The sequence below is a fragment of the Tachyglossus aculeatus genome, chromosome 3, assembly GCF_015852505.1.
Source record: "Tachyglossus aculeatus isolate mTacAcu1 chromosome 3, mTacAcu1.pri, whole genome shotgun sequence".
Taxonomy (NCBI): Eukaryota; Metazoa; Chordata; class Mammalia; order Monotremata; family Tachyglossidae; genus Tachyglossus; species Tachyglossus aculeatus.
In genome coordinates this window covers 36,448,048-36,464,704 of record NC_052068.1, presented here as the reverse complement: position 1 = coordinate 36,464,704, position 16,657 = coordinate 36,448,048, and the positions used below count along the sequence as shown (strand labels likewise).

Sequence of the window (16,657 nt, the reverse complement as noted above, 5' to 3'; positions counted from 1 at the left end):
TGCCTCAGATCTCTTATCTGCATAATAGGGATTAGTAATTGTTCTCCCTTCTATTTAGACTGTGAGCCTCATGTGGAACATGATTAGCTTGTATCTACTCCTGCACTTGGTATAGTGCTGCCACAAGGTAAGTACTTAGAACCACTATTAATCTTATCATTATTATTATTATTATTATTATTATTATTATTATTATTATTATTATTATTCAAATGCCCGATCACTCATCTTCAGTATCTTCAGTAGTTTACACATGGATGAAGGAACTAGTCAGACAAAAGTTATTAACACATAGTTCATTCATTTATTCATTCATTCAGTGGAATTTATTGAGCACTTATTTTGTGCAGAGCACTTTACTAAGGATTTGGGAGAGCAATCAATCGATCATATTTATTGGGTGCTTTCTGTGTGCAGAACACTGTATTAAGTGCTTGGGAGAATACAATATAACAGGGTTGGTAGACATGTTCCCTTCCCACAACGAGCTTAGAGTCTAGAGTACAGTGCTGGCACAAGGTAAGTGCTTAGAACCGCTATTAATGTTATTATTATTATTATTCCAACACCCAGTTACTCATCTTCAGTAGTTTACACATGGATGAAGGAACTAGTCAGGTAAAAGTTATTAACACATAGTTCATTCATTTATTTATTCATTCAGTGGAATGTATTGAGCACTTATTTCGTGCAGAGCACTGTACTAAGCACTTGGGAGAGCAATCAATCGATTGTATTTATTGGGTGCTTGCTGTGTGCAGAACACTGTACTAAGTTCTTGGGAGAATACAGTATAACAGTTGGTAGCCATGTTCCCTGCCCACAACGAGCTTACAGTCTAGAGTACAGTGCAATAGTGTTGGTAAACATGATCCCTGCCCACAAGTAGCTTACAATCTAGAGGGGGAGGCAGACATTAAAATAAAGTACAGAGAGGGGAAATGGGAAAGTATAAGAATATAATAATAATAGTGATGGCATTTATTAAGTGCTTACTATCATCGTCATCATCAATCGTATTTATTGAGCACTTACTGTGTGCAGAGCACTGTACTAAGCGCTTGGGAAGTACAAGTTGGCAACATATAGAGACAGTCCCTACCCAGCAGTGGGCTCACAGTCTAAAAGGGGAAGACAGAGAACAAAACCAAACATACTAACAAAATAAAATAAATAGAATAGCTTACTATGTGCCAAGCATTGTTCTAAGCACTGGGGAGGTTACAAGGTGATCATGTTGTCCCACGGGGGGCTCACAGTCTTCATTCCCATTTTACAGATGAGGGAACTGAGGCACAGAGAAGTGAAGCGACTTGCCCGAAGTCACACAGCTGACAATTGGCGGAGCTGTGATTGGAACCCATGACCTCTGACTCCAAAGCCCTGGCTCTTTCCAGCAAGCCACGCTGCTACTCTAAGAATACGTACATAAGGGATGTGGGGCTCGGGGTGGGATGAGTACGAAGTGCTTAGGGGCTTTGAATCCAAGTTCATAGATGACACCGAAGTGAATAAAGGAAATGAGGGCCTTGTTGGAGGAGTTATGATTTTAGAAGGGCTTTGAAAGCGAGGAGAGTGGTAGTCTGTGGAACATGAACGGGGAGGGAATTCCGGGCCAGAGGGAGGATGTGGCCTGGGTTGGCGATGAGATAGATGGAATTGAGGTTCAGGAGTAGGTATGCATTAGAGGTGGTAGTAGAAAATCAACAAGGTAAGGTACAGTGGGGCAAGGTGATTGAGTCCTTTAAAGCCAATGCATGGGAGTTTCTGTTTGATGTAGAATTAGATTGGCAACCACTGGAGTTTCTTGAGTTGGGGGATATGGACTGAAAGTTTCTTAGAAAAACGATCTGGAAAAACAGCGCGAAGTAAGGCCTGGAGAGAGGAGAGGTGGGAAGCAGGCAGGTCAACAAGGAGGCTCATACAGTAATCAAGGCGGGATAGGATAAGTGCTAGGATCAGTGTGGTTTGGGTGGAAAGGGAAGGGCAGATTCTAGAGGTTTGGGGAAGGTAAAACCAGCAGGATTTGGTGTCAGACTGACGATATGGTTGAGAGAGAGAGATGTGTTGAGGATGGTGCCAAGGCTTTTGAGACAGGGAGGATGGTGGTGTGTACAGTGAAGCAGCATGGCTCAGTGGAAAGAGCATGGGCTTGGGAGTCAGAGGTCATGGGTTCGAATCCATGCTCCACCACATGCCTGCTGTGTGGCCTTGGGCAAGTCACTTAACTTCTTTTAGACTGTGAGCCCACTGTTGGGTAGGGACTGTCTCTATGTGTTGCCAATTTGTACTTCCCAAGCGCTTAGTACAGTGCTCTGCACATAGTAAGTGCTCAATAAATGCGATTGATTGATTGATTGATTGATTGATTAACTTCTCTAAGCCTCAGTTACCTCATCTGTAAAATGGAGATTAAGTGTGAGCCCCAGGTGACAACCTGATCACCTTGTACACCCCTCAGCGCTTAGAACAGTGCATTGCACATAGTAAGCACTTAACAAATGCCATCGTTGTTATTATTACTATGGTGATGGGAAGGTAAAGCGGAGGAAATAGTAGGGCCGAGGTTAAAATAAAGATCAATCAATCAATCATATTTATCGAGCACATACCCCATACAGAGCACTGTACCGAGAGCTTGAGAGAGTACAATGAAACAGAGTTGGTAGACCCGTTACATGCCCTCAAGTAGCTTATGGTCTTGAGGAGGAGACAGGCGTCAATTTAAATAAATACATCACAGATATGTCCGTAAGTGCTATGGGGCAGAGAGTGAGGTGACTAAAGGGTACAAATACAAGTACAAGAGAGATGCAGAAGGGACCCCTCGTCCCCGTCTCCATCCCCCCCATCTTACCTCCTTCCCTTCCCCACAGCACCTGTATATATGTATATATGTTTGTACTTATTTATTACTCTATTTATTTATTTTACTTGTACATATATGTTCTATTTATTTTATTTTGTTAATATGTTTGGTTTTGTTCTCTGTCTCCCCCTTCTAGACTGTGAGCCCACTGTTGGGTAGGGACCGTCTCTGTATGTTGCCAACTTGTACTTCCCAAGCGCTTAGTACAGTGCTCTGCACACAGTAAGTGCTCAATAAATACAATTGAATGAATGAATGAATGAATGAATGTTGCCAACTTGTACTTCCCAAACGCTTAGTACAGTGCTCTGCACACAGTAAGTGCTCAATAAATACGATTAAATGAATGAATGAAACAGAATTTGAAAAATGTAACCATGTCCCATTTCTTTTAAAACTATGTTAAGCAACTTAAGAGCAAGCCCTCCTTACTGTATAACCTGGTAGGTCTGAGGAAAATGACAACAATCCAATAGGTACTTTGTTTTTGGTCTCTATTTGTGTGAGTGCGCATGCACATGTGCACAAACGCAAACATATAATATGAGTGCTTGTGGGCAGGGAAAGTGTCTACCAACTCTGCTATATTGTACTTTCCCAATCAATCAATCAATCAATCAATTGTATTTATTGAGCACCTACAGTGTGCAGAGCACTGTACTAAGTGCTTGGGAAGTACAAGTTGGCAACTTATAGAGACGGTCCCTACCCAACAGTGGGCTCACAGTCTAGAAGGTGGGCTTACAGTCTAGAAGCTTAGTAAACGCTTAGTAGAGTGCTCTCTAACTCTCTAGTTCTCTTCCTCCCTTCAAATCCCTACTGAGAGCTCACCTCCTCCAGGAGGCCTTCCCAGACTGAGCCCCCTCCTTCCTCTCCCCCTCTCCATCCCCCCGCCCTACCTCCTTCCCCTCCCCACAGCACCTGTATATATGTTTGTACAGATTTATTACTCTATTTATTTTACTTGTACATATTAACTATTCTATTTATTTTATTTTGTTAATATGTTTTGTTTTGTTGTCTGTCTCCCCCTTCTAGACTGTGAGCCCGTTATTGGGTAGGGACCGTCTCTATATGTTTACCAACTTGTACTTCTCACTTCCCAAGCATTTAGTACAGTGCTCTGCACACAGTAAGTGCTCAATAAATATGATTGAATGAATGAATGAACGCTCTGCACAAGTGCTAAGTAAATATGATTGATTGATTGATTTTAGTTCATTGCAAAGCAGCAGCCAAACAGCACAGTTGGTTTCTCGGTCAGCTTGGTGGTTCCCATTCCAGGCTGACAGACAGAGCTTCTGGGGAGCTGTGATGGCCTCTTAGAAGACTTTTCCAAGAGCTCATCAGCCACTCTGTAGCATGTAGGAAGCTGTTGACCCTCTATGTAAAGGCTGAGCTCCAGGCTGTGAAGAACCAGAGAAGCTATGTGGCCTAGTGCATAAAGCATGGGCTTGGGAGCCAGAAGGACCTGGGTTCTAATCCTGACTCCACCGCTTTATTCATTCATTCATTCAATCGTATTTATTGAGCATTTATTGTGTGCAGAGCACTGTACTTAGCACTTGGGAAGTACAAGTCGGCAACATAGACGGTCCCTCCCCAACAACGGGCCCACATCTGCTGTCTGACCTTGGGCAACTCACTTAACTTCTCTGGGCCTCAGTCACCTCATCTGTAAAGTGGGGATTAAGACTGGGAGCCCCATGACGGACAGGGACTGATTAGTCAGCGCTTAGAACAGTGTTAAGCACATAGTAAGCATTTAACAAATACCATCATTATTATTATTATTAGGCAGAGGTTTCCGGCAGTCACTGTTCTTCAGAACCCTCGTTTCCCTTCTTTCTGCTTCTCCCATACGCTTCTTCCCTCCTACTAAGCGCTTCAGTCTTTCCTCTCTTCCCCCTACCCCTCCATCACAGCTCTTATGCACCTACCCTTAACAATAATAATAATAATAACGATAGTATTTGTTAAGCACTTACTATGTGCAAAGCAGTGTTCTAAGCACTGAGTGGGGGGGGATACAAGATAATCAGGTCATCCCACGTGAGGCTCACAGTCTTAATCCCCATTTTACAGATGAGGGAACTGAGGCACAGAGAAGTGAAGTGACTTGCCCAAGGTCACACAGCTGAGAAATTGGGGAGCCAGGATTAGAACCCATGACCTCTGACTCCTAAGCCCGTGCTCTTTCCCCTGAGCCACGCTGCTTCCTTACCTGTCTCCCCCATAGGCTGTAAACTCCTTGAGGACAGGGATCATGTCTACCAACTCTATTGTACTCTGCTGAGGACTTGGTTTAATGCTCTCCACAAAATAAGCACTCAGTGCCTGGCACATAGCGCTTAACAGATATCAGCGTGGCTCAATGGAAAGAGCAAGGGCTTTGGAGTCAGAGGTCATGGGTTCGAATCCCGACTCCGCCCCATGTCTGCTGTGTGACCTTGCGCAAGTCACTTAACTTCTCTGAGCCTCAGTTATCTCATCTGTAAAATGGGTATTAAGACTGTGAACCCCACATGGGACAACCTGATCACTTTGTATCCCCTCCAGCGCTTAGAACAGTGCTTTGCACATAGTAAGCGCTTAACAAATGCCAACATTATTATTATTATTATTATTATTATCATGATTAAAAATACCACTGATTGATTGATCGAGCAATCATCCACAATAGCGACTCTAGCCTGGGCTGGTGGAAAGAGCCCAGGCCTGGGAATCAGAGGACCTGGGTTCTAATTCCGGCTCTGTGACCTTGGTCAAGTCACCTAGCTTCTCCGTTCCTTCAAACTGTAAAATGGGGGATTCAATGACTGTTCTCCCTTGTACGGACTGTGAGCCCCATGTGAGACAGGGACTATGTCAGACCTGATTAACACGTGTCTGCCTCATTGTGTAAGAAGGGAATGTGAGCGTGGCTCAGTATAAAGAGCCCGGGCTTGGGAGTCAGAGGGCATGGGTTCTAATCCCGGCTCTACCACTTATCAGCTGTGTAACTTTGGGCAAGTCACTTAACTTCTCTGTGCCTCAGTTACCTCATCTGTAAAATGGGGATTAAGACTGTGAGCCCCACATGGGACAAGCTAACTTGTATCTACCTCAGCGCTTAGAACAGTGCTTTGCACATAGTAAGCACTTAACAAAATTCCATCATTATTTATTGTTGTATTCATTCATTCAGTGGTATTTATTGAGCACTTACTGTGTGCAGAGCACTGTACTAAGCTCTTGGGAAGTACAATTCAGCAACAAATAGAGACAATCCCTGCCAACAACGGGCTCATAGACTTTTCCAAGCTTTGGCACAGTGTGTGCGCTGTGTGCACAGTGTGTGCAGAGGCACACAGTAATCACTCAATAAATACAACTGAATAAATGCACAAATAAATGAACAGTGCTTGTCACATAGAATGCACTTGGCAAATACTGTAGTTAATTAATTAATTAATTCAGTGGGACTGTTGTCACATTTCTCTGGCTGGCCGCACCGCATCTGAGACCCCCAAAAAAGACCACCTCGTCCCATTCATTCAGTCGTATTTATTGAGCTCTTATTGTGTGCAGAACACTATATTAAGCGCTTGGGAGAGTACAGTATAGCAACAGACAAACACATTCCCTTCCCACAATGAGCCTACAGTATCCTTGGACTCAATTCATCTTTCATCAGCATTTATGTGGGCAGGAAATATGTCTACTCTGTTTTGTTGTACTCTCCCAAATGTGTAGTACAGTGCTCTGCTCACAGTATGCACTCAATGAATACCATTGATTAATTTAGTGAATATTGTTGAATATTGTGCACAGAGCACTTTATTAAGTGTTTTATGGAGCATGCAATAGAAAAGAATGTCACACTCTCCACCCACGAGGAGCTTACAGGGTGGCAGGGGAGGCAAACATAAATTACGCATAGGAGGTAGAGGTATTCTAATAGAATATAAAATAATATCAATCAATCAATCGTATTTATTGAGCACTTACTGTGTGCAGAGCACTGTACTAAGCGCTTGGAGAGTACAAGTTGGCAACATGTAGAGACAGTCCCTACCCAGCAGTGGGCTCACAGTCTAGAAGGGGGAACAGTCTAGAAGGAACTAAGATGGAAAGAGAAGTAGTGAGGGCAAAAAGGTTGCAGTTCTGCCATTGTTGAGTTGTTAGTAGGGAGGATGTGAGCTGGGGAGAAGCAAAATCGATCAGGGAAAGTGTCCTGGAATAGGCGGGATTTCACAAGGGTTTTGAAGATAGGGATTGCTGTATTCTGTTGGATAATAATAGTGGTATTTGTTAAGCGCTTACTATGTGCCAGGGACTGTTTCAAGCACTGGGGAAGATACAAGCTAATCAGGTTGGACACAGTCCCTGGTCCACAGAGGGCTCACAGTCTTAATCCTATTTTACAGTTGAGGGAACTGAGGCGCAGAGAAGTGAAGTGTTTTGCCCAAGATCACCCTGTAGACAAGTGGTGGAGCAGGGATTAGAACCCAGGTCCTTCTGATTCCCAGACTGGTGCTCTATCCACTAGGCCATGCTGGATTTGAAGGGGTGGGAAGTTCCAGGCTGGAGAAAAGGCGGGAGCCAGGGGTCAAAGGTGGGAGAGAACAAGGCACAGGGAGAAAGTGAACTTGGGAGAAACAGAGCATCAGTTGGGTTGTCGTGAGAAAAGAGAGAGGATGGGTAAGAGGGTTAGTACAATCACTCATCATATCCCGACTGGATTACTGAATCAGCATCTTTTCTGATCTCCCAACCTCCTGTCTCTCCCCTCTTCAGTCTGTAATTCACTCTGCTGCCCGGATTAACTTTCTACAGAAACATTCTGGGCATGCCATCCCTCTCCTCAAAAATCCCCAGTGGTTGCCTGTCAACCTTAGTATCAAGAAGAAACTCCCCACTATTGACTTTAAAGCTCTCCATCACCTCTCCTCCTCCTACCTCATCTCCTTTCTCTCCCTCTACAGCCCAGCCCACACACTCCGCTCCTCTGGTACTAACCGTCTAACTGTGCTTCGTTCTCGTCTGTCCCGCCGTCGACCCCTGGTCCACGTCCTACCTCTGGCCTGGAATGCCCTCCCTCCTCACATCTGCCAAACTAGCACACTTCCCCCCTTCAAAGCCCTACTGAAGGCTCACCTCCTCCAGGAGGCCTTCCCAGGCTAAGCCCCTCTTTTCCTCTGCTCCCCCTCCCCTCCCCATTGTCCCGCCCCGCTCCCTCTGCTCTACCCACCCCGCACCACAGCGCTTGTTTATATATGTTTACATATTTATAATTCTATTTATTTTTATTAATGATGTGTATATATCTATAATTCTATTTATTTATAATGATGCTACTGATGCCTGTTTACTTGTTTTGATGTCTGTCTCCCCCCCTTCTAGACTTTGAGCTTGTTGTGGGCAGGGATTGTCTCAGTTGCTGAGTGGTACTTCCCAAGCACTTAATACAGTGCTCTGCACACAGTAAGTGCTCAATAAATATGATTGAATGAGTGAATGAATGAGTGAATGAGAGAACTGATGGAATGTCTCAAAGCCAGTGGTTGGGAGTTTCTGTTTGCTGCCAAGATGAATGGAGGTTTTTGAGGAATTGGAGTGATGCCTATGTGTATGATGACTCAGAAAGATGATTCAAGCAGGAGAATAGAGACTGGAGAGTGGACGTAGGGGTGGGAGGGAGTTGGGAGAGGGGAGGGAAGATCTTTGGGGAGACAGGGCCTAGAGAGGAATCCTGTGTAATCCCATCCCTTTTATCCTCATCCTCTGTGGCCCGGATCCCCCTGGATTTGACTGCTGCTCCCCCAGTTCAGCGAGGAATCCTCTCTCAATAGTCTTGCCTTATCTTACGCTGCCGAGTTGTCTCTGACCCATAGCGACTCCACGGACATATCTCTCCCAGAACACCCCACCTTCATCTGCAATCATTCTACGAGTGGCTCCATAGAATTTTCTTGGTAAAAATCCAGAAGTGGTGCCTTCTTCCAGACAGTCAACTTGAATCTCTGCCATTGATTCTCTCCCATGCCGCTACTGCCCAGCACAGGTAAGTTTCGACTTGTAGCAGATTGCCTTCCACTGGTTAGCCACTGCCCAAGCTAAGAATGGCATGGGTAGGCCTCTGCCTGACTGTTCCTCCCATAGCCAAAACTGGTAGAGTACTGGAAGCTCTGCAGGTGTGACCCTGAGAGGACCTCTCAGTAGTACTACTACTCATAACAATGATTATAACGGAATTTGTTAAGTGCTTATTATGTGCCAAGCACTATGCTAAGACAGTCAGTCAGGCACATTTATCGAACACTTAACTGTGTGCAGGGCACTGTACTAAGTGCGTGGAAGAGTACAATATAACAAGAAACAGACACAGTCCCTCCCCATGAGTCAATCAATCAGTGGCATTTATTGAGTCTTCTAGACTGTGAGCCCACTGTTGGGTAGGGACTGTCTCTATATGTTGCCAACTTGTACTTCCCAAGTGCTTAGTACTGTGCTCTGCACACAGTAAGCACTTAATAAATACGATCGATTGATTGATTGTTTGATTGAGTGCTTACTGTGTGCAAAGCACTGTATTGAGCCCTTAGAGTTGCTAGGTGTGATCCCTGCCCATGAGGAGCTTATCATGTATAGGGGGAGACTCGCATTCAAATACATTACAGGCAGAGGAAATAGTAGAATATAAAGATATTTACATGTATACTATGGGGCTGGAGTATCAAAACACTTAAGGGGTATGCAGCCAAGAACATAGTCAGCGTAAAGGAGATGGCAGGTAGGGGAAATGAGGGCTTAGTCTGGGAAGGCCTGTTGGAGGAGATGTGATTCTAGAAGGGTTTTGTTGGTGGGGAGACCGGTGGACTGTCAGATATGACGGGCAAGGGAGTTCCAGGCCGGATGGAGAAGGAGGGCGAGGGGTCAGTGACGGGATAGATGAGATCGATGTAGAGCGCAAGTTGGCACTAGAGGAGAGGAGCGTGTGGATCACTGATGTAAAGAGCCACTGGTAAGGAGTTTGATGGTAAGGAGTTTGTCTGATGGTAAGGAGTTTATTTGATGTGGACGTAGATGGGTAACCCCTGGAGGTTTTTGAGGTGTGGGGAGATATGAACCGAACGGTTTTTCAGAAAAATGATTCAGACGGCAGTGTGAAATGTGGACTGGAGAGGGGAGAGACAGGAGCCAGGAGGTCAGTGAGGAGACTCTTTTAGTCATTAAAGTGGAAATTGATAAATGCATGGATCGGCATAGTAGCAGTTTGGATGGAGAGGAAAGGACAGATTCTGAAGATTGTGTCAAGATTGAACTGACAGAATTTCATGACACTGAATGTGTGGATCGAATGAGAGAGATGAGTTGAGGATAATGCGTAGGTTGTGTGCTTGTGAGACAGGGCAGATGGTGGTGTTGTCTATGGTGATAGGAAAGCCCCCCTTTTCCTCAGCTCCCCATCCCTTCCGAGTCACCTAGACATGCTCCCATTGCTCTCCCCGCCTCTCCACCCCACAGCACTTATGTATATATGTATATACCTATAATTCTATTTACTTATATTATTGCCTGTTTACTTATTTTGGTGTCTCTCTTCTCACCGTAAACTGTAAGCCCGGTGTGGGCAGGGATTGTCTCTCTTTAGTGCTGAATTGTACTTTCCAAGTGCTTAGTACAGTGCTCTGCACACAGTAAGTGCTCAATAAATTCGATCGACTGAATAAATAATGAATGAATGAAAGTCAGGAAGAAGAGAGGGTTTGGGTGAGAAGATGAGGAATTCCATTTTGGACATGTTCAGTTTGAGGTGTCGGTAAGACATCCAAGTAGAGGTGCCCTGGAGGCAGGAGGAAATGCAGGATTATGGAAGAGAGAGGTCGGGGCTGGGGACGTGGTACTTGAAGCCCTGGGAATGAATGAGTTCTTCAAGGGAGTGGGTTAAATGGAGACTAGAAGGGCCCCAGAATTGAACCTTGAGGCAGAGGCAGGGAAAGAAACTGAGAATGAGCGGTCAGAGAGATAGAAGGAGAACCAGAAGAGGATAGTGTCTCTGAAGCCAAGATTAGGTAATGTTTCCAGGAGAGGGTGCTCCACAGTGTCGTTCATTCACTTGTTCATTCAGTCGTATTTACTGAACACTTACTGTGTGCTGAGCACTGTACTAAGCACATGGGAGAATACAGTACAACAATAAACAGGCACATTCCCAAAGGTAGCAGGAAGGTTGAGGAGGATTAGGATGGAGTAGGCTGTTGCATGGCAAGGAGGAGTCATTGGTGTCATAGGAGTCATCTATTTATTTTATTTTGTTAGTATGTTTGGTTTTCTTCTCTGTCTCCCCCTTCTAGACTGTGAGCCCACTCTTGGGTAGGGACTGTCTCTATATGTTGCCAACTTGTACTTCCCAAGCGCTTAGTACAGAGCTCTGCACACAATAAGCGCTCAATAAATACGATTGATTGATTGATTGATTGATTGATTGGTGACCTTAGAGAGGGCCATATCCGTAGAGGTAATTAGGTCTGCCTGCATTCAGTCCCTTTCCCATGGCGATTGAATGAATGAATGAATGAATGAATGAACGAATGGCTGAGAAGTTAAGTGACTTAAGTGACTTAAGTGAAGCAGCATTGCCTGGGGGATAGAGCACGGGCCTGGAAGTAAGAAGGACCTGGGTTCTAATCCCTTCTTCACCACATGTCTGTGTGACCTTGGGCAAATCACTTCACTTCTCCGTACCTCAGTTTCCTTATCGGTAGAATGGGGGTTAAGACTGTGAGCCCCATGTGGGTCATGGTCTGTGTCCAACCTGATTAACATGTATCTACCCCAGTGCTTAGTACAGTGCCTGGCACAGAGTGAGTGTTAACAAATACCATTAACAAACAAGCACAAACTTACCTGAAGTCTCCCAGCCAGGATTTCTTGATATCTAGTCCTGTGACTCTCCCCACCTTCAAAGCCTTAGAGAAGGCACATCTCCTCCAAGAGGCCTTCCTGACTAAGCCCTCCTTTCTTCTTCTCCCACTCCCTTCTGCATCATCCTGATTTGTTCCCTTTATTATCCCCCCTCCCAGCCCCGCAGCACTTATGTCCATACCTGTCATTTATTTATTTATATTAAGGTGTGTCTCCCCCTCTACACGGTAAGCTTGTTGTGAGCAGGGAATGTGTCTGATATATTGTACTCTCCCAAGCACATAGTACAGTGCTTTGCACATAGTAGCAGCGTGGCTCAATGGAAAGAGCCCGGGCTTTGGAGTCAGAGCTCAGGTGTTCAAATCCCAGCTCCGCCACTTGTCAGCTGTGTGACTTTGGGCAAGTCACTTAACTTCTCTGGGCCTCAGTTACCTCATCTGTAAAATGGGGATTAAGACTGTGAGCCCCTTGGGACAACCTGATCACCTTGTAACCTCCCCAGCACTTAGAACAGTGCTTTGCACATAGTAAGTGCTTAATAAATGCCATTATTATTATTATTATTATTATTATTATAGTAAGCACTCCATAAATGCGATTAACTTACAGTAAATCGAGCAATCAGTCAGTGGAGAAGCAGTGTGGCCTAGTGGATAGAGCACGGCCTGTGAGTCAGAATCACTTGGTTTCTAAGCGCTTAGTATAGTGCTCTGCACACAGTAAGCGCTCAATAAATACGAATGATTGATTCTAATCCTGCTTTGTCGCTTATCTGCTTTGTGACCTTAGGCAAGTCCCTTAGCTTCTCTGTGCCTCAGTTACCTTGTAGACTGTGAGCCCCATGTGGGGTATGGACTGTGTCCAACCTGATGAACTTTTATCTACCCCCAGTGCTTAGTACAGTGCCTGGCACATAGTAAGTGCTAAAGAAATACCATAAAAAGAATCAGTGGTATTTATTGAGAGCTTACTTTGTGTAGAGCACTGTACTAAGTGCTTGGAAGAGTGCCGTATAACAGAGTTGGTAGAAACGTTCCCTGCCCACAAGTAGCTTACAGTCTAGAGGGCTAGAAGTCTAGTCACAGTCTGGAGCTGTGATGAGAACAGGGATCTTCTGATTTCTACAGCTGCGGCCATTCTTCCAAACCAACAACAGAGCAACCAGCATTGATATATGGAATATAAGGAAAATAACCAACTCCTTCTGGTCTTCTTTTTTCCATGTTTCAATGCTACCCTTCTGCCTTGAACCCAAGTGACTCAAATCTTGCTTAAAAAAATTTAAATTTCAACTGTACCTGTTGGGGTAGGTGCCAGTACATAGAGCTGCAGCAATTATGAAATGGACTTGGAATGTTGCCATGTGCAATAGGTTTCTTTTTTGTAGCGGAATGGCCTTTCTGACATTTTTTTAAATGTGCCAGAAAAAGATTGTTTCATGTATCTAATTCCAAATATCAAACTAATCCGACAAGTGATGATGATGATGATGAAGGAGCTTACAGTCTAGAGGAGAAGCTTATTAGCTTTAGGACTGTAAACTGTAAACTTGTAATGGGCAGGGAACACGTCTGCTGATTCTGTTGTACTCTCCCAAGCACTTAGTACGTCATCAATCGTATTTATTGAGCACTTGCTGTGTGCAGAGCACTGTACTAAGAGCTTGGGAAGTACAAATTGGCAACATATAGAGACAGTTCCTACCCAACAGTGGGCTCACAGTCTAAAAGTGGGCTCACAGTCTAAAAGTACAGTACTGTCACAAAGTAAACAATCAGTAAATACCATTCATTCAGTCAGTCATATATACTGAGCACTTACTGCGTACAGAGCACTGTACTAAAGCACTTGGGAGAGTAAAGTGTAACAATAAGCAGACACATTTCCTCCCCACAGAGAGCGTACGGTCTAGAGGGGGAATTGAATGATTGATTGATTTAAGAGCCTTTGTCTGTAGGCGTCTGAAAGGTTGATCACTCTGGTCTCTCTGCTCCTTTAGAGTTGCTCATGCAGACTCTTCTTAGGCTGCTTGGTTTTTTGAATTAATCATTTCAGAGTTGGAGCGGCCCTGGTTCGTTTTCAGTTCTGACTGGGTAGATCTGGACTCCGGCTCTGCCGTTTAGAGCAACTCTCTCATGAAGGTAGTCGGATTCAGTGGAACTGGGATCTGCGGACTGTAAAGAAAGGGCATCTCCCCAAGGACCTGCCCAGTGTTCGTGTTGGATTGTGATCGATGTAACATAATGAATCGTACGGGAACAGGAACCAACCTGTTGTCTCAGTTCAGAATAGATACCTAAAGTATTTGTAACCAGTAAATTAAAATGCCAGAAATTCAGTGGACGCTGCCTCATCGTCATAATCAAGAGAAGCAGCGTGACTTAGTGGAAAGAGCACGGGCTTGGGAGTCAGAGGTTGTGGGTTCTAATCCCTGCTCTACCACTAATCAGCTGTGTGACTTTGGGCAAGTCACTTGACTTCTCTGTGCCTCTGTTACCTCATCTGTAAAATGGGGATTAGGACTGTGAGCCCCATGTGGGACAATCTGATTACCTTGTATCTACCCCAGCGCTTAGAACAGTGCTCGGTACATAGTAAGCACTTAACAAATACCATCATAATCATTATTATTATCATCATCATCATCACTTGCATTTATTGAGTACCTACCATTTGTAGAGGACCGTATTAGGTACTCGCGAGTATACAATAAAAGCATCCCCGGTTGATAATCCAATAGGGAAGCTAGGCAGCTCAATCCGTCAATCATGTGTATATTGGGTGCTTATTGTGTGCAGAGCTCTGTACTGAGTGCTTGGGAGAGTGTAATATAACAGAATTGGTAGACCCGTTCCTTGCCCAAAGTGAGTTGGCAGCTTAGAGGGGGAGTTGCAGGTAACATATCAGTTTATTCCACTTAATTATTCCTCTTTCCCTACTTTTGCTGTTATCAGTCTATCTGCATCTACTGAATACAACAAAAAGAAAAACAGACACAACTGATAACAAAAATAAGCAAAGAGGAATAACTGAGTGGGATAAATGGTCTGGCATGTGTGTGCTAAGGGTGGCTGCTAGGATGAGCTTATCTGAAACTCGGGGTTGATTCCCATTTGAGCTCCTTCCCTCTGTCTAATGATCCCATCTTCTTAGAGATAGTCTTGGGACCTGTGCCTCACTTCCTAGAAGCCTCTTCTACTCGGACTATGCTGTTCACCCTGTGGTGGCAATGAAAAATTGGTACTTAGGACATTTTTAAAAACTGAAATTGGGAATAGTATCTCATTTATTTCTCCAGTCTTTCCGTGGCTTGGTTCTGGGTAAAGTTTGACTGAAATGAACCATGACAAAAACAGAGCATATATGTTCTCAGTGAAACTGCACTTACTGATGATCTAAAAAAAATCTAGAAACAGAGATTCAGCCTAATTATGTCCCAAAATATATATACATATATATATATATTTTTTGAAACTGTGATCCAATTCTTTTTCCATATAAGCATTGCCTCATGCTAATGATCACCATTCCTGACCAACAGTGCAATAGTAACCCGTTTTGGCCAGCAATAATCAAAGGTCAAATAGGACATTCAGATGTCTGTTACTTGTTCCAACCCCTATTGAATCAATACATCTTTGGGGCTTGGGTGTTAGAATCCGGGCTTTTGGAGTTCTCCTTAAATCTCAACCTGAGGCTGGATTAAGCATGATTCAGATCATTAAAAAGAAACAAAATCTGAGGCATGTTCATGTTTACAAAGAGGCGAGGGGAACAGTGGCAAAAGGAAATGATTTCATGTTTGGGAGTATTCAATTTGACAGTGGTCTTTAAACCCAAATGAATGGAACTGCCTTTCATCCCTTTTATTAAGGAAGGGGGTAGGAAGCAGAGGACTGGGTGCCTTGGGATGGAGCCCTCCCCACAGCACCTGTATATATGTTTGTACAGATTTATTACTCTATTTTACTTGTACATATTTACTATTCTATTTATTTGATTTTGTTAATGATGTGCATCTAGCTTTACTTTCATTCATTCATTCATTCAATCGTATTTATTGAGCGCTTATGGTGTGCAGAGCATTGTACTAAGCGCTTGGGAAGTACAAGTTGGCAACATATAGAGACGGTCCCTACCCAACAGCGGGCTTACTTCTATTTATTCTGATGACTTGACACCTGTTCACATGTTTTGTTTTGCTGTCTGTCTCCCCCTTCTAGACTGTGAGCCTGTTGTTGGGTAGGGACCGTCTCTATATGTTGCCAACTTGTACTTCCCAAGCGCTTAGTACAGTGCTCTGCACACAGTAAGCGCTAGATAAATACGATTGAATTGAATGAATGAGGCAGAAGCTTAGGGTGTAGGGGCAGGTACAGGGGGAGGCAGGGCCTGGGGATAGGGGCAGGGGGCAGAGAGAGGGTGGCAGAAGGCGGGGGTGGGGAATGGGGCAGGGGGCAGGAGGCAGAGGCAGGGAATGGGGCAGGGAGCAGGGAGCAGGAGGCAGGGGCTAGGAGGTGGGGCAGGGAGCAGGATGTAGGGCCAGGGAATGGAGCTGGGGGCAGGGAGCAGGAGGCAGGAGCTAAGAGGTAGGGGCAGGGAATGGGGCAGGGAACAGGAGGCAGGAGCTAAGAGGTAAGGGCAGGGAATGGGGGCAGGGGGCAAGAGGCAGGGAATGGGTCAGGGAGCAGGAGGCAGGGCCTAGGAGGTGGGGCAGGGAGCAGGATGTAGGAGCAGGGAATGAAGCTGGGGGCAGGGAGCAGGAGGCAGGAGCTAAGAGGTAGGGGCAGGGAACGGGGCAGGGAACAGGAGGCAGGAGCTAAGAGGTAGGGGCAGGGAATGAATGGGGCAGGGAGCAGGGGGCAGGGGCTAGGAGGT

General features: G+C 44.9%; 1 protein-coding gene and 1 non-coding gene across 4 annotated transcripts in view; one reads left to right on the top strand and one right to left on the bottom strand.

Moving 5' to 3' along the window:
- The window catches only part of PCGF5 (polycomb group ring finger 5), a 158,451-nt gene that overhangs the window by 36,495 nt on the left and 105,299 nt on the right, over nucleotides 1–16,657 (top strand). The window contains exon 1 of one of the 3 annotated variants that reach the window (XM_038744362.1): nucleotides 8,882–8,915. The exons of the other annotated variants lie outside the window; for them this stretch is intronic. The gene's annotated coding sequence lies outside the window, so the exon portion shown is untranslated. Of the gene's footprint in view, nucleotides 1–8,881; nucleotides 8,916–16,657 lie in introns of those variants that run through there. 3 annotated transcript variants of the gene reach the window in all.
- LOC119926394 lies at nucleotides 8,926–9,063 on the bottom strand. Its single transcript, XR_005450273.1, has one exon. It is a non-coding gene; the product is annotated as a small nucleolar RNA SNORA7 (small nucleolar RNA).